Below are 16,982 nucleotides of genomic sequence, written 5' to 3' on the forward strand. Positions count from 1 at the left end.
ACCGTAAGCATGGGGAATTTTCTGAGATGAGACTGTGCCCCCTCGGAGAGGATGAAGGATCGTCGGCTTCGAGACCGAGGATAATAGCAAACGGAAGGAACCCTCGAAGGGTGAAGGTACTCAAAGCGGGGAAAGTCCTGCCCAGAGGCTCAGAGAAGTTGTATCTGTTAAGCTTGTAGCACCCGAGGCTTCTGGCCTCGCAAAAATAGTTCCTCCTTTGCCGCCGTCTTCTTTTTGTGTCGAAGGTACTTCGAGGGACAAGGAATTTCTAGCGTCGTCTTCTTCTCCCATCGAAGGTACATCGAGGGATGTTCGAGGCCAGGGGCCGCCTAACTCAAACGAGGTATCGAACGATCACGTTTTTATTTAGAGCGGTTTTACTAGGGCCGATGAGACCAAGCCATTAGATGTGTGCTCGACTTTTGAGGAGGCTCAGCGGCTCTGCTCTGTGGTGAGTTTTGGTTAATTGTATTGGTTTTTTGATTTTGCACTTTCATTTTCTTATTGAGCTCCTTTTTCATAGGCCTTTGACAAGCTTAAGTCCGAGCTACTTCGCCGTTAAGCCGGGTTGCAAAAAGCCTTGGATCGGGAGAAATCCCTCAGGCTTCTTTGTGACAAAAAGGCAGAGAAGTTGGTATACCTATGGTACGAGGCGAGTCGGAGCCGAAACTATGAAATCTACCTCGAGGGACAGGTAACCTATGTTTTGAGGGGGTGCATGTTTCTTCTTCTATCCTTTGAGATTAATATTTTGACATTTCAGTTGCAGAGAAAGAAGGAGGACCTGGAATGCCTTTGGGGCGAGGTTGGTCAGGCCAAGTGTGAGTGTGATGAGCTAAAGGTTCAGGCTGATGCCCAAGTTGCGGCCAAGATGAATGCTTTGGCCAAGGCTTCTGCCCTTGAGGTGCGACTCCGGATTTCTCGTGAAAATAGTTTAGTTCATACGAGCGTGATTGCAAGGCTTGAGTCCGAGCTTTTAAAGATGAAGGCTGAGGTCGTGGATACCCGAGCTAAAGCTGAAGAGATTCGAGCTAAGGCTGACAAGAAAGTGGCCGTCTATTTAAAAGACGTTGTCGATGCTCAGACTGAGTTGAGAGGGGCTTCCGATCGAGAGGGAAAAAGCAATGAACATGCCCGGTGCAAATATCGGAGGGAAACTCTCGAAGAGATCCATGATAGGGGCTTCGATCTCTCGGAAGAGATAGCACAGGCCAATGCGGATGAATACAACATCAAGTTCCTCATATCGGATGCTGAAGATAATGGAGAAGAGGTCGATGGGGCCACAGTCCTCAAGGGGAAAGTAGACTAGGCTTTTTTCTCTTTGATTCTTTGTACAGTGTTCGTAGAGAACTTTGTAAATGGAGTTTTGTATATATGTATAAAAGGAAGCCTTTTGGTTTCATCTTTCATGCATTTCCCTCTACTTGTGTATGTTTTTCTTTGTCTTGTATTTGACGTTAGTCAATGATTAGCCAAATGAATTGGACTATGAGGTAAAATACCCTAAGGTTTATACATCGGCCCTGAGGCCTGTTAGGCTTTGAATTTTGATCTGGCTCTTACGCGTCAGGTCGGTACGACCTTTAATTTAAGCTGGCGACAGTGGCTCTCACACGTTGGGTCGGTACGACCTTAATTTAAGCTAGCGATAGTGGCTCTTACGTGTTGGGTCGATATGACCATTAATTTAAGCTGGGGACAGTGGCTCTCACGCATTGGGTCGGTACGACCTTAATTTAAGCTGGCGACAGTGGCCCTTACGTGTTGGGTCGATACGACCATTAATTTAAGCTAACGATAGTGGCTCTTACGCGTTGGGTCAGTACGACCTTAATTTAAGTTGGCGACAGTGTCTCTTACGCATTGGGTCGGTACGACCTCTAGTATAGGCTTTATTTTTCACTCATTGAAGTTTTTTGTGTTCGTCCGACTCTTCAACAGTTCGATAAGAACCTCAATTGCGAGCCATTATGTAACGATGGGCGAGCACCTCGGGAGGTCTCACTCGATGGCTGAATTGTTTCGAAGCCTTTTGTTTGGAGCTGATATGATCGAAGCTCTTTTGCTGATGCCGAGGGTAGCTGTTACGCCTCGCAATATTACGTTGATATTACGTCCCGCGGTATTATATTACGACGATGTTATGCTCTGTAGTATATATTACGATGATGTTACCCTCTGCAGTAATATATTACGATGGTGTTACATCCTACAGTAATATATTACGATGATGTTACATCTTGTAGTATTATATTACGATGATGTTATGCCTGGCAGTATTACACTACGGTGATGTCACACTCTGCAGTATAAAGTTATGACAGTGTTGCACCCAGCAGTATTACATTACGGTGATGTTACGCTTCGTAGTATTAAGTTACGACGATGTTCCACCCTGTAGTATTGTGCGTTGAATTTGTTGTAAGGTAATTGAAATTAGTCCAAGGAAAAGATTATTTGGGGATTATAAGGTTTGTAAGTGATAAATAAATTCGTGAAGGTGAGAAGGGAAGCAAGTCGAAGAAAATGAATTTCGTTGTAATTTGGTATTTTGGGATAAAATACGGTCCGAGCTAAAATATCCAGTATTTATGGACTAGTACCATACAAGGTACCACATGATCATGATAGTAAGGTGAATAAGGTATGTGAAAAGTGAGTAGTATTTTAAGAAAGTGGAAATAATTCTCAATTATGCGGGAAATTGGTTGATTACCGGGTAGCAGGACACTACATAGTTAACTAATATGCGGACAAAACTTAATCAATTATACCCAAAGGAACGTGTCACAAGGCCACTGTTCAAAAGAGGTGAGTCATTATGACATGGATATAGGTGTCTACCTAATATAACCAAGTCATGACTTAACATTAAAGTCTTAAGTAAGACTTGTAGAATCTGATCCATATAGACAATTTGCCTTTAGCTTCATTTGGTTTCTTTAGCTTTATTTTTGTTGCTTTGGCTTGAAACTAAGAGCATTGAAACAGAAAATTCATTTTCATCCAAACTTTAGCCAACAAATCTATTCTTGGTTTTGAAACCAAGAACGTTGATCACAAAACATTTCATCCAAGATTTCAATTTCAATCCAAGCCAAAAACACTAGTAACATAAGACAATTATGTTCCAATTTCAAATCCAACCATAAATTTTGTTCACGAATTTTACTGAAGCAGATTTGTTCAAATAATTCATCAAACAGGTTTGTTAAAGCTATCTCTTCTTTCTTTTAGCATGATCTATACGATACGAACGAAACGTGCAAATGTACAAATTTCATAAATGACTCTATTCATAGAAGTATTAGAGATATCTGTGTTCTTGAATTTCCATGTGTCATAATATTTTAGCATATGTTCATGGGTCTCAGAAAAATACGAAAGTTGAAAAGAGTTTACTTTATGATATTACTCAAAGGTAAAATGGTCTTATGACGTTCTAAAAGATTTTATTGACGTATTTCTCATACATTGCATTCATGTACATTGACCCATGACCAGAAGGTGTTATATACACGTATATATGTATGTATGTATATATATGTATATGGGATATGGGAAAGGTTATGGCATTGTATACGCACCACCACCTGATCAGCTGGTATACGTTGATGATTTTGCCCATAATGGCCAAGATGATATGATGGGATGCCCTCAGAGGCTAATGATGTTATGAAACAAGTACCTATGCACGACATGACATTCATACACATATGTATGATACAATAATTATTTCATGATTTACAAAGTTATTCAGACTTACAGGTTGAGTCATGTACTCCATATTTCTTCCATGTCTGTTATGTACTTATTTATGTGCCTTACATACTTGGTACATTATTCGTACTGACGTCCCTTTTGCCTGGGATGCTGCATTTCATGCCCGCAACTCCCGATAGACAGGTCGAGAGTCCTCCAAGTAGGCTATCAGCTCAGCAGAAGATGTTGGTGCGCTCTATTTGCTTTGGAGTTGCTCGTTTGGTTAGTATGATTTAGACGTGTCTTGTTTGGTATGGAGGGACTCTGTCCCAACCTTTATGACATTATGTACTCTTAGAGGCTTGTAGACATATGTTGTGTACATAAAAGATTGTACGGCCTTGTCAGCTTATGTTTTGAGTTTATAAAGGATCGTGCTGGCCTATTAGGCCCGTATGTCATGTGTATATGATGATGTAATAAAAAAGCTACGTTACGTTGGTACTCGGTTGAGTAAGGTACCGGGTGCCCGTCGCGGCCCATCGGTTTGGGTCGTGACAAAAGTAGTATCAGAGCAGTTCTGCCCTAAGGAGTCTACAAGTCGTGTCTAGTAGAGTCTTGTTTATAGCTGTGTCGTGCACCACACTTATAAGTAGGAGGCTACATGGCATTTAGGATTGTCACACTTTCTTCTTACTCTAGATCGTGTGGTAGAGCTCACTTATAAGAATTCAAGTTCCAAAATTCTATTTTATTCGTAATAAGACGATGCCTACATCCAGAAAGAAGGTTGGAAAGAGAGATAGTTGTGGAAGAGCTAAGTCAGAGGAATTGGATTTTTGTATGATGCCTACGATAAGTAAATATGAGGTCTTTAGCAGATCATGGGTGTACTGAAAGGTGTAAGCTACCTGATAAGAAGCCTTAAGGCAAGAATGACTATCCATCTTTATGGTGAAGGACAATGAGAGATTAAAAAGATAAGTACAAGTTTCAGCAAGTAAAAGGAGAAAGGTGAAAAAGGGTACGAAGTACCCAGTTAATGAAAGTTAACAGCGTTTATAATTGAGGCATAGGAACATAAGATTTTTGAGTAATATTCAATAGTAATAGAGGTATATAAAATTGGTCGCACCCCTTCTAAGTATGCCCTATCGGGGTTAACAAAAGTAGTATAAGAAGATATGATGGATGAATTGATTGCGTCAGTTGGCATTTCCGAAGGATATTGCAAATGTGCTAATAGATCTCTTTATGAGACACCTAGATGGTGCACTTTAAAATAGTGCAGCCAGATATGAGTACTACAAAGACATGCGCTATAAGCCTTGAAGGGATAAAAATATCCTTTGTGTGGCTCGTGTCCCTAGTAAAGCAAGAACATTAAGCAACTTGAAGAGCCACTAGATGGAGCAAAGGAAGGCTAAAAGTGAAAGAATGTCGTATTAAAGTTTTCATAAGAAAAGGTATATGCAGAAATATTAGCAGAGTAATGAGAAGAGAGATAAGAAAGCATTATGAATAAGGTGTGATACATGGATGAAAATGGTAGAGTGTTACAGGAACCTATAGTCAAATGAAGGAAGAGACGAAAGGTGATGGGCCTTAAGACAACAAAAGAGTATAGGCCATAAGGTTATATCCTCATTTCGAGAAATACGTTCATGACTCCAACACGACTACTAGAGGGGAGAGTTAATCTGCAGAGTAATAGAAATCAGTATGGGCTGGTAAACAAGATAAACTAAATATGAATTAGGGATTGAATGATTGGAAATTACTCGGCATTATGGGAATTTCATATTTATTTCCAGCAGAAATAGAATGGACCACAGAAGAAGATTTATGATGAATTCAGAGAATGGTTATTTAGGGAGACGCTTCCCTAGAGCAAGCAATGTGAGCAAAGTTAAGCTTAAGAGACTGTATGTGCCAGTTATGCTAAGTGTCACCCTCACGAGTAAGGGAATTTGTCATCCTTGGTACAAGAGGATTGCCGCAAGGCGAGTAAGGATCATTGATGTTGAGAAACGACGCCAAGGATGAAGAGGTAAAACATCTATAGGTAGATCCTCGTGGCTTCGGCTATTAGTACACCCCTAAAGGGGGGAATATAGAGTGATGTGGCATTTAAGTCAGAATTAAGTGGTTCTAGTGACTATGGAATGGTAAAGGAAAAATGCGATAAATGAAAGATGAATGAGATGGCACTTATCCAAATCCTACAGATACGTTACGATTCAAGAATATTGTGAAGGCACGACGTCAAGGAAAGGAAGTAAAGGTTCCTGCCCGAGCTGTTATTAATAAAAAAGGAGCCAGTGTGAGACGTAAGTTAAGTCAAAGGAAAAAACCCAAGAAAGATTACAAGGAATATTGATATGAGAATGGGCTAACAAGTAGTTAGTAATTGGTCAGGAAGATCCCAGTTATGGCTAAACATGAGGTTACAAACGAATCATCAGATCGTGTAAGATAAACATAGTAGAACCCAACATGGAGAATTCAACCTCGAAGAATATCATTATAATACTTGAAATATATTCAAACAAGAGTCGGGGTAGTTAAAGGTACCGTATGAGTTTTACGGGGATAAAAGAAAGTGCCACTAGGAAGGCAGTCAAAATATCAGTTCAGAAGCAACCATACAAGCACAAGGGCATAGAAGTAAGCAACTACGGTTGATTATAGGCAAGTAGGACATCAAAAAGGTCCATAATAAGCTCACAACATTACGAGAGTCAAGGGTTCTCCCTAAGTACTACAACGAAATACTAGCTAAGAAATAAGAAAGAAGGCTTCAACCTAAGCACAACGACCAAAAGAGAAAATGGTCGTGTAACAACAATCTCGCAACAACATTGTAAGCATTCCAAAAGAAAGTGGCACCTACCGTGGCTAATGAATAGGAAGTAAGAATTAAAGTAATATTCGAGATCATATGAGTTGTATGAAAACTCTGGCAAGTGTGCGCACTAAGATAAGCTAAGTATGGATGCAACAAGGGGGCAGAAAGACCAGGAAAAGTAATAGCTTACATTGAAAGAAAGTTAAGATGGAACGAAAGAATTATTTGATCAATGATCCAGAGTTAGTAAGTTATGGATACACTCAAGATTTTAGAGCATTATCCAGGCAGCATATTTGTTGACAATCATACATCCATAGAAGACTCCGGTATAAGTTAAAAGAAAAAATTGAGCCCAGGGCATAGACAAAGGATTGAATTGTTAGAAGATTTTATCATGGATATTCAATAACTCCCATGAAAGGCCAAGGTAATAACTGATACCATGAGCCACAGATCATAAGATAGCTTAAGCCTACGTAAAGGCTGATTAGAAGGAAGAGGAAACTAAAGAATTACATCACCTAAGTAATCAGGAGCATGATTATTGGACCTAGAAAAATTATAGAAGTTGTGCTTGAGAACATAACATAATCACTCTTAATATCATATGTTCAAGAGAAATAACACAACAACCATAATCTATAATGTCTCTACAAGGAAGCCAGTTAGAAGAAGTATCAGCCTCAAAAGAAGTCAGTACGAAGCTCCCAACAGATTGTGTATGTACCAGAGGTGTGAGTATTATAATAGAACTTCAAGTTATGGACGTGAATTACACCTAGGTGGAAGGGAGGTTATGAAAGAGATAGAAGATATGATACGAGATTTTAAGTAAGTAAGGTAAAAGTGAACAACGAGATACTCAAATGCAGAAAGTTATGAATAGTCCATACTTCGGATAGAATGTTATAAGCACGAGGATTCAATATCCAGGAATGATAGCGGCATTGTTAGTGACATATCTTCCAGCCTATGGTTTCTACGTATCGAGAGATGTAGTTAAAAGAGTATAGAAGAGTTAGAGATGATGTGACGTCTCGCTTGATGTTCTAGAATAACATAAGAAAATCTATGGTGAAAGCAAGTTGAAGAAAGGTTGCAAGTAGTATAAATGGATATGTGTAGGTTGCAAGCTAAAGTATGGTAGAGCGACAAGGTTTTAGGAAGATAGGAGTAAGGATAAGAAAAGGCGAGTGAGAAGGTGACGAGAATGGATAAGTCCTCAGGATTAAGCCCATGAAAATAAGAAGAGCTTATGGTTTCGCTAAGTTATAGAAACCTCAGTATAGCCTGAATGAATTCAAAGGAGCCTAAGACTAGTAGCAATTAAAAAAGATGGAATGCTTCCCTGATAGTACAATGAGGGTGTAATTGTGATGGATAAAGGATGACGTTTAGGCCTTCGAGTGAGTAATGATTTGAAGAGGATTCCATGGATTATACGAGATTAAAATACCCACATAAGTGAATCACATTGGGATGCTATAAAATACAGTCATTGAAGTATAGTATCACCCCTAATTGGATCGGGAAAATCACTTCAAATATTCCTCGATGGAACATAAGCCCTAGTGGCAAGGTATGATGTAAGAAGTTTCAAGTTATCGGTGGTATATTATAGATTAATATTGAGGTGAATCAACAATGGATGGACAAAAGTCACAAAGTATGAGATGAGATTAGGCCGCCATTGTTAAGACGAACAGTAATGAAAGAGAATTGAAGGACTGAGATTTATACCTAAAGGATAGGCAACAATAGTAACTAGGAGGTTGGTAAGCATACCTCAGTAAAGATAGATTGAAGCAAAAATTATGGTATATTATAACCCATGTAAATGCAGTAAAGTCATATGAATGGGTAACTAGATCTATGAAATAAGATATGGCCATATTCGCAAGTTCTACAAAGTATCGAGAAAAGGACTTCAGTATACCTATAGAGGCCAAGAGAGGCATTCTATTAAGCCTTGTATATACAAAGTAAGGCCTAGATATTTACCAAAAGATAAAAGGAAAAAGGAAAGATGAATCGCATGAGTGCACTTACAAAGCCAGGGTCATACAGGTTGCATGACAAGAGGTAACAGTAGTTGCAAGATTAGGAAGATTTCGACCACAGGTCATAATATGAGCAAAAAGACTAAAGGGGGGAATACCCTAGACTTTTGATTTATTCACAGAGCAACTGCTTAAATGGAAAGAAGAGCATTAAGGTATTCACAAAAGCTATAAGTTACGAAAATGATAAGAGCATCAGTCAACATTAGAGGACGAATGTTCCAAAGGGGTGAATGATGTTACGCCCCGCAATATTATGTCGATATTACATCCTGTAGTATTATATTACGACAATTTTATGCTCTATATATTACGATGATGTTACCCTTTGTAGCAATATATTACGATGGTGTTACATCTTATAGTAATATATTACGATGATGTTACGTCCTGCAGTATTATATTACGATGATGTTACATCCTGCAGTATTATATTACGATGATGTTATGCCCAGCAGTATTACACTACGGTTATGTCACATTCTGCAGTATTACGTTACGACAGTGTTGCACCCAACAGTATTACATTACGGTGATGTTACGCTTCGCAGTATTAAGTTACGATGATGTTTTACCCTATAGTATTGTGCGTTGAATTTGTTGTAAGGTAATTGACATCAATCCAAAGAGAAGATTGTTTGGAGATTATAAGGTTTGTAAGTGATGAATAAATTCGTGAAAGTGAGAAGGGAAACAAGTCGAAGAAAATGAATTTCGTTGAAATTTGGTATTTTGGGATAAAATACGGCCCGAGCTAAAATACCCAGCATTTATGAACTAGTACCATACAAGGTACCACATGACCATGATAGTAAGGTGAATAAGGTACGTGAAAAGTGAGTAGCATTTTAAGAAAGTGGAAATAATTCTCAATTATGCGGGTAATTGGTTGATTATTGGATAGTAGGACACTACACAGTTAACTAATAAGCGGACAAAACATAATCAATTATACCCAAAGGAATGTGGCACAAGGCCACTATTCAATAGAGGTGAGTCATTATGACATGGGTATAGGTGTCTACCTAATATAACCAAGTCATGACTTAACATTAAAGTCGTAAGTAAGACTTGTAGAATCGGATCCACCACTAGGTTAACATAGTTTCTCTCTCTAGCTGCGATGAACAGTAGCAACGCAACAGTTTACCAGCCATAACTCCATATTCCGGCAGTGGAAATTCACCAAATTGGTCGCAAAAGAACCCCCTTCTCATTGCGAACAATCCCTAGTTAGTTTCATCCCCAAATCAATAGCCAATTTTTCCAGATCTTAATTTTCATTTCACGTTTACTGTAGCGTTTACTATGGAACGCAGAAATTGTTATTAAATTCATCTGCTTTTTCACGTCAATGGAGTTTTGAAGAACTTCATGGCTGCTGCGACCTCTCCCCAGCCTTTGGCTGTGGGAGAGGCAATCCAAAACAATCAAGAATCAGTTCCTAATCATAATACCAAACAGTCTTATGCCTCACATCTACTGTCAAAACAATTTGCCACAAAATCGTCAAAACTGGAGCTTTGTCCAGTAACGTTTGAACATGGTGAACCTACTGTGGAATTCACCATTGAAGAGGTGAATGCTTTCACAATGGAAGAAGGTTTACATCAAGCTGTAATCCTCAAATTTTCGTATGGGAAACCTGATCTACAGGAACTACGACAGATTATTTCCAAACAATTTGATGTCAAAGGCTACTGTAATATTGGACAACTAGAATATCGACATATACTGATTAGGTTTGATTTGTTTGAATATTTTGTTCAAGCTCTGTCAAGATCGACAGGTTATATTAAGGCGAAGGGTGATGAGTTCTTTTTTAGAACATTCCCATGGACAATAGGCTTTAATCCACGTGAAGAAACATCAAGGGTAGTCGTATGGATCTCTTTACCTGACTTGCCTGCAAATTTCTTTGCAAAAAAGTCATTAATGTCCATCGCTTCAGCAGTTGGAAAGCCTTTAGCGGTGGACAAAGCAACGCAAGATCTAACGCGACCAAGTACGGCAAGGGTTAAGGTCGTGCTCGATTTACTGGACAAGCATCCAAAGAGAAATAAGATTCATATTGTGGATAAGAATTCTGGGAAAATTGTCGAGCATTATCAGGAGATAGTATATGATAATCTTCCAAAATATTGTACCTGTTGTAAGCATCAAGGGCACGATGAAAGATCATGCCATTGGAAGACTGTGAAAAATAAGGAAGATGTAGTTGTTGCGACAGAAAATGAAGGTCGGGGCAATCTGGACAAATTGTAAGGTGATGCCAGGGATTTTCTTAATGCAAAAAGGGCTGGGCAGCTGGAAGATGAAGCAGCAAAAGCAAGTTTGGTTGAGCAGCAGATTTCACAAATTGAAGGAAGAAAACAAATTGTGAAAAAAAACAATGCAGTGGTAATGAATCGAGAAGCGGTGGATAACAATGCAGGTGAAGTCTCAAAGCTTGATAAGGGTCCACATCCTCCCTCTTGAGATGTGCCTGCTAGGATAGCTTTGGCAAGGATTTCCAATGTTGTTAATCCAATTGTGCAAGCCTATGACGAGCTTGCTAGTGCTGCAGCTATTTTGTCAACTGGTGTAAGTTTAATGGGTGTTGTTGCTCGGGCTGAGGAAGATGCTATAGGTTCAAAAAGTGATCATGATGTGATTGATACACAAGTAGTTGATCGAGATGTTGATGTCCCTGATGCTACAGCTTTTCATAAGGAGCAAGGATTTGAGCAGGGGACTCAGGCTCAGGCAACTGGTGTAGGCACAAATTTGGAGTCTTCTACTGCATTGAAAATAGTTGTTGATCGAGTTGATGCACTTGTTGAAACAGTTGAGAAATCAGCAGCAGCAGGCACAACTGTTTTAGATGTATCTAACGTTGCTTTAGTTCCAGCTGAAGTTGCTTCAAAACCTACTGATGTTGTACAAGATACAAAGGAAGTTGGGCAGCATATTATTAAGGATAACTGGACAACGGTTTACAGCAAAAAAGGCACTCCAAACAGAAAAAAAATGATGCAGGTTGAGCAGAATTCCACAAAATTTTCAAATCCTTTCAATGCTCTAGCCAACGTGAATGACTATCATGAGAAGATTGATAACACAACAACCTTAATTGATGGTTCTTTTAACCAGCAAATAATACCAATTTCAAGCAGTAAAAAGGGAGGCCGAACCAGCAATAATTTGGCTAAGTTTTCCGGAGATCGACAAAATGCTATAAATAGCAACGTGGTAGAAGTGTCAAAGGGAGAGTTACTACCCAGGTCCAGCACTCCCACAATTCTTATTTCCAGTCCACAAGTGCAGAAAATTATCAAAGAATCACAGATTGAAATGATGATATATGCCAATCCTATATTCAAGCAACCGTTGGTAACCTTGAATACATCGGCGTATGACATTCCATCTCAATCAGTGGAGTCGTTTGGGGATGCTGAAGTGAATCTGGGCAGCTCATGTTGTCAAGGGGGAATAATAACGAGGTGATACAGTCAAATCTGAGGTTGATGGCTATCAAATCCAAGCTTTGGCAAGAGCAGCGTGAGGATGACAGTGAAGAGGATTGGGGCGATGTTTTCGCTGGTTATTCATCAGAAGAAGCTGATAAGGAGGTTGATCATGATAGTGCAGGGGAAGATAGTGATTCAATGGCTATGAAAAAACATGGTCAAGTACGAGCAGCAAGTGCCAAGAGTAATCTGAACCTCAATGCTCCTGCTTTTGTTCCCAGAAGTTACTCAAATTCTGGTATGCAAAATGCAGCTACAGGAGCACCTACAGTTACTGTGCAACAGCAGCAACAAATTGATCCAAACTCCTCAAATACTAATCCTACAGGTGATCGAACTACAACAGTGCAACCAAAAAATGGGCAGCTCCAAGGTGTGATAACCAGTACACACGCAACAACACCTACAACGAAGGTTAGTCCAGCAGCTAGTCCTAAAGGTGATCGAGAAGTCACAACAGTACAATCTGGACAAAATCAAATTGTTACAACTATCCCAGTTATTTTAGAGGAGGAGAGAAAGCTTTTGGATGCAATGGTGAGTTCTACATTGTTAAATCCTGTAAATCCAAATGCCTATAGCACTGGTCCTGTGAGTAAGAGCAGGAATAAGCTAAAAAAAACAGAACAACATCAAAGCAAGGCAATGGTGACAAATACAAAGGGACAATCTGCATTGGTGACACTAGACATCGTCCAAAATGCTCCACAATCTGTGAATGTGGGGAGAGAAATTTTTGAATAAGGAGAGGAAGATGCAATGATACAACAATGCAGAGTAGAGGCCGCAAGAAAAAGAGATTTATCACCTATGAATAGCGGCAAAGGTAAGAAGACTCATACAAGGAAAAATAATTGGGACGACAAGGTTAGTAATTTATTAAATATTAGGCAACCTCCAATGAGAGTTGCCAAACAAAAGCAGGCTGCCCCAACTACATCAACGAGGTCCAACCGTTCAAAAAAGAAATGCTGATTTTTGAATACATTTTGAACACGGTTGAGGAAAACAACAAAGAATTACAAACTGAAGATTTTACAAGTTTGGAAAAGAAGGGACAAGAATTTAATTCCTACTACATTCTATTTTATCATTTTATAAGTATACTCATTTGTAATATCATCACAGAGTATGTTATAAACTCTGTGATGATCATTGAATATTTGGTCCGTTCAAGTTCTTATTTTTTACATGCTTGTTAGTAGGTGAGACCTTTTCTTTGCATCAATAGGATTAGTAAGGTAAGGTTTAGCCCAGTTTGTGTTGCCTTGGTCCTATGCCTTTGGAAAAATATCCACACGGCTATGAGATTATATGCCCTCGTGAGACTTTGCCGGCAGCGACACCATGAATCCTCTACATGAGGCTGCCATCATAAGGCAATGTGAGGCGCAGAGGAGTGATTATATAGCCAAGGCATATGGGTAACAATACCGGTGCTATTGTCCCCCTTATTTGTACTTTTCCTAATTATTGTATTTTTCTTTTCTGTTATTAATAAAAAACTAGCCCTAGGGGCTTGCCTAGCGGATTGCCAAAAAAAAAAGAATCGGATCCATAAAGGCAATTTGCCTTTAGCTTCATTTGGTTTCTTTAGCTTTATTTTTGTTGCTTTGGCTTGAAACCAAGAGCATTGAAACAGAAAACTCATTTTCATCCAAACTTTAGCTAACAAATCTATTCTTGCTTTTGAAACCAAGAATGTTGATCACAAAACATTTCATCCAAGATTTCAATTTCAATCCAAGCCAAAAACGCTAGTAGCAGAAGACAATTCTGTTCCACTTTCAAATCCAACTATAAATTTCGTTCAAGAATTTCACTGAAGCAGATTTGTTCAAATAATTCATCAAAAAGGTATGTTAAGGCTATGCCTTCTTTCTTTTAGCATGATCTATACGATACGAACAAAACACGCAAATGCAAAAATTTCATAAATGACTCTATTCATAGAAGTACTAGAGATATCTATGTTCTTGAATTTCCATGTGTCATAATATTTTATCATCTGTTTATGGGTCTCAGAAAAATATGAAAGTTGAAAAGAGTTTACTTTTTGATATTACTCAAAGGTAAAATGATCTTATGACGTTCCAAAAGATTTTATTGATCTATTTCTCATGCATTGCATTCATGTACATTGACTCATGACCAGAAGGTGTTATATATGCGTATATATGTATGTATGTATATATATATATATATACATGTATATGTATATGAGATATAGGAAAGGTTATGGCATTATATACGCACCACCACCTGATCAGTTGGTATACGTTGATGTTTTTGCCCACAGTGGCCAAGATGATATGATGGGATGCCCTCAGAGGCTGATGATGTTATGAAACATGTACCTATGCACGACATGACATTTATACGCATATGCATGATACTATAATATTTCATGATTTACAAAGTTATTCAGACTTACGGGTTGAGTCATGTACTCCATATTTCTTCCATGTCTGTTATGTACTTATTTATGTGCCTTACATACTCGGTACATTATTCGTACTGACGTCCCTTTTGCTTGGGGATGCTGCGTTTCATGCCTGCAGGTCCTGATAGACAGGTCGAGAGTCCTCCAAGTAGGCTATCAGCTCAGCGGAAGATGTTGGTGCGCTCCATTTTCTTCGGAGTTGCTTGTTTGGATAGTATGATTTAGACGTGTATTATTTGGTATGGCGGGACTCTGTCCCGACCTTTATGAAATTTATGTACTCTTAGAGGCTTGTAGACATATGTCGTGTGCATAAAAGATTGTACGGTCTTGTCGGCCTATGTTTTGAGTTTATAAAGGATCATGTTTGCCTATTAGGCCCATATGTCATGTGTATATGATGATGTAATAAGAAAGATACATTACGTTGGTACTCGGTTGAGTAAGGTACAGGGTGCCCGTCGCGGGCAATCGATTTGGGTCGTGACAATCGTCTGATTAACTGGTTCTTTTCAAAGTATTTTTGAAGCAATTTGAAGGCCTCTGATTTTATAGCAACGGTCGGGCATCCCTGAGTCGCGTAAGTTTGGCCAGAGCCTTGTGACCGTAGTCATTTTGTTTGGCCATAGCCTTTCAGTCCCTGAGTGAAGTAGTTTCGGTGATTATATTGAGGGTATGCCTTTTTAGGGGTCTTACAAGTTCGAATATATAGCCTTAACTTTAAGATTGGGATTATACCTTTTGTCAAGACTTATAATTTTTAACATGCCTTACTTGAGGTCTTACAGATTTGGTTACTTGGTACAAGTATAACTCATGCCTTGCTTGAGGTCTTACAGATTTGGTATTGCCTTATGGATGTCTTATACTGTTGATAATGCCTCGTGGAGGTCTGACATTTTTAGTATTGCTACATGGAGGGCTTTCGGGGCTCGAGGTTGCCCGCTTGGGGTCTTACAACCTTGAGTTTCTGATAGCTCGATGGATGACAGTCGGCGACAGTCCCCGAGATATCGAAAGTTTTTCGGCTCTGGAGCAGTTCTTTGTAAATTTGGCGTTGCCTCATTGAGGGCTTATGAGTTCGAATTTTCTGACTCGGAGGTTATATGGCTTCGAATGTTTGACGTTAGTCCCCGGGTGTTCGGGAAATGTCTGGCTTTGGAGCCGTTTCTTGTAAAAATAGCAGACTTCTTTCGAAGCGCAAAGAGTTTTGATGGAGGAAAAGGAATATATTCTTTGACTACTTGGAACAAGTATACATGTTTTCATTGTCAAAGTCTTGGTTATTCTATTCGAACACGGTTCATTCGACCATTTGGCCCGATACATCATTTTCCTATCGAGACCCTTTTTGGCTCATCTTGACTTCTCCGAGGAGGTGATCTCCCGGGGGGATGCCCCCCAGTATTCGAGGTTGATTGAAGAGAAGCCTTGAAATACTTATTAAGTTTTCTTTAGGTAGCATATAGATGCTGCCTCACTAAAAACCTTGCCGGTAAAACCCTTCTTGGGATAAAACCCGATCAAAGGAAAAGAGTGCAATGCATGCTTTAGAACCTAAGGTCTTCAAGCTGGAAAGCGCTTCAACTATTCCAATCGGAAACTTGCACAGAGGTTAGTGTAAAATGTTAATAAAAAGGGAGATGATTATACCTTAGTGGTGATGGCGCTTTGAGCCTCGATATGCTTCAACAGTTTGCTCCGGGGACGCGGAACAGTCCTTTGTTTGTTAGTCGGGTGTAGCCGAGAATGTATCTCATGAATGCTACTTCAATGTTTGTTTATCCTTTGGCTCTTTTGAGGTTGAAAGCATCGATGTCGGTGCCACATCGTGCACCACAAATATCTCTCTTGTTGCATGTTGTTCTCCGTATATAGTTTTTATTCCGTCCTTTATCAAAATGAAGAGTTGATGCTACTTCCCTCATATAGTGTATCTATGGCCTTCCGAGCAAGGCATTGTACCTCATATCTCCTTCGATGATATGAAACTTGGCATTTTGGGTTGCGCCAGCCATGTTGACCGGGAGGGTGATTTCCACTTTCGTTGTTTCACTCACCATGTTGAATCTGTTGAGAACTCAAGAGGCGGGCACAATCTGATCGAGCAGTCCAAGCTGCTCCACCACCCTTGACCTAATAATGTTGGCCGAGATACCTAGATCCACAAGCACACACTTAATTTGAAATGTATTCACAAGAAAAGAAATTACCAAGGCATCGTTACAAGGCTGAGACAGGGCCTCGATGTCTTTGTTGCCGAATGTGAGAGCATCTTTGGGTATGTAACCCTGAGTTCGTTTCTCCTTGGTGATGGATATTTTTGTTCTTTTGACAATGGGTTCCTGCGGGATGTCGATTCCTCTAACGATGATGTGGATGACATGTTGAGGTTCATCTGTTCATTTTTTCTG

The sequence above is a fragment of the Nicotiana tabacum genome, chromosome 5, assembly GCF_000715075.1.
Source record: "Nicotiana tabacum cultivar K326 chromosome 5, ASM71507v2, whole genome shotgun sequence".
Lineage (NCBI taxonomy): Eukaryota > Viridiplantae > Streptophyta > Magnoliopsida > Solanales > Solanaceae > Nicotiana > Nicotiana tabacum.